The sequence below is a fragment of the Lycium barbarum genome, chromosome 3 (assembly GCF_019175385.1).
Source record: "Lycium barbarum isolate Lr01 chromosome 3, ASM1917538v2, whole genome shotgun sequence".
NCBI classification, from domain to species: domain Eukaryota; kingdom Viridiplantae; phylum Streptophyta; class Magnoliopsida; order Solanales; family Solanaceae; genus Lycium; species Lycium barbarum.
In genome coordinates, this window is record NC_083339.1 from 81,005,345 (window position 1) to 81,007,220 (window position 1,876).

Sequence of the window (1,876 nt, forward strand, 5' to 3'; positions counted from 1 at the left end):
ATAAAGTCCTCTCAGACTTAGACTGATTGGCCAGAATCTTCTCAAGCATTGATTCAACCTTCGAACTACCCTGCTCTGTTGACTGCCCTTTCGGTGGTATATAAGGATTGGAACTCTTGTTCCCAAAATTGTTACTGTTGTTGTAGCTCCCTTGGTTCGCACCACCATAATTATTGTTGTAGTTCCCAGAGTTTTTATAAGCACCTTGACCTTGCTGAGGTTTCCATTGATTCTGATTCTGATAACCACCTTGGTAGTTCTGTCTTTGGTAACCCCCTTGAGAGTTATTAACATAATTAGCATCATCAACCTACATAGGGGGCCCATCATGGAACGGACCATCTTGATTATGGTACATCCTTTTTGGCAAAACTTTATCATCCTCACAAACATTTACCTTCTTGATCTGGGATTCATCAAACTTCTTCGTTAGCAAGGAAATATTTGTTGGAAGTTCTGCCAATGTTTGTTGGGTATCTTGATTCTCCTTTACTATATTATGGATCATATCACTACCATACGGTACCACATCAGCATTGTTTGAGTGCCAAGCCTGATTATGAGTCATCAATTTGTTAAGTATGTTGGTCACTCGTCGATAAGATTTGTTCATGAAACAACCATCAGCTGCATTATTAGCAACTGACTGCATCACTGGATCTAGCCCTCGGTAGAACTTCTCCATTAAAATGTGATCCGGAAAACCATGATTCAGACTCTTCTGCAAATACTCCTTGAATCTCTCCCAGGCTTCATATAGTTGTTCCCCCGGTCGCTGCTTAAATTCATAGATCTTGTCATGAATTTTAGCCTTCTTGCTGGGGGGGGGGGGTACCATTTTGTGAGAAAAGTAGTCACTATCTCTGCCCATGAAGTAATCGAATTTCGAGGAAGCTTCTCAAACCATGTTCTTGCCTCTCCAGTTAAGGAATATTTTAATAGGCTCAACCGAATAGCATCTTGTGGAACATTGTTCTGGATGTGATTAGAACACACATCCAAAATTTGATACGCTCAAATTACACTTATTAATGGTATAACACGGACGTTGTCAAATATAGTAACCCAACAAGGTTGGGGTCGAATCCCACAGGGAATATGGTGTGAAAATGTTACTTGTTACACCTCGGAAAATTTCCCGTTGGTACGCAAGTAAATGAACTAATGATGTGTGCGAGGAGTGCGAGTGTATAATGTTTCATGGGAAATGTATGTAAAGGGATGTGGATGATTAGATTGAAAAGTCGAGAAATGAGAAAAATTGAAAGTTGACAAAACTGCCCAGTGGTCGTATAGTGCAAAATACGGACCGTAAAGTGCAATACGGTCTGTAAACTTGACGTCGTAAACTGGCATGTCCAACTTCAACTTTCTGCCAGCTGAGGAAATGGCTAAAATACGACCTGGTGGACGGACCGTAAAGTGATTTACGACTCATAAACCATGGTCATAAATTACCATGCATGCAGGCCAAAGTTTCTGGTTCTGCTTAAGCTTAAAAACGACCACGAGGGATGGTCCGTAAACTGAAATACGGACCGTAAACCTCCATGGACGACCACTGTTCACCCAGCACAGATTTTTCAATTCATTAAATATGAGGATCAAGACTTGTCTTATTTCATTTACAACATTACACCACTTCTCTATAGAACTTCTCTCTACATTTATTTTATGCGTTTTCAAGGATTTTAAGTCATCCATAACAGTAAGACAAGTAAATCAAGGATAAGGGAATCATCAAGGATCATCCAAGTCAAGAAATCCAAATGGAGAAAAACTAGGGTTTTGCTCAAAGAAGAGTATTATCAACCAAAGCTTGTTCCTACAACTTCTAAGGTAAGATTCATGATTTTTACAAGATGTTTTAGGTATT

General features: G+C 39.7%; 1 non-coding gene across 1 annotated transcript; it reads left to right on the plus strand.

Annotated features, from left to right (window-relative positions):
• Window positions 1–701: 701 nt before the first annotated feature.
• On the plus strand, window positions 702–807 carry LOC132634446 (small nucleolar RNA R71). Its single transcript, XR_009580169.1, has one exon. It is a non-coding gene; the product is annotated as a small nucleolar RNA R71 (small nucleolar RNA).
• The last annotated feature ends 1,069 nt before the right edge of the window (window positions 808–1,876 follow it).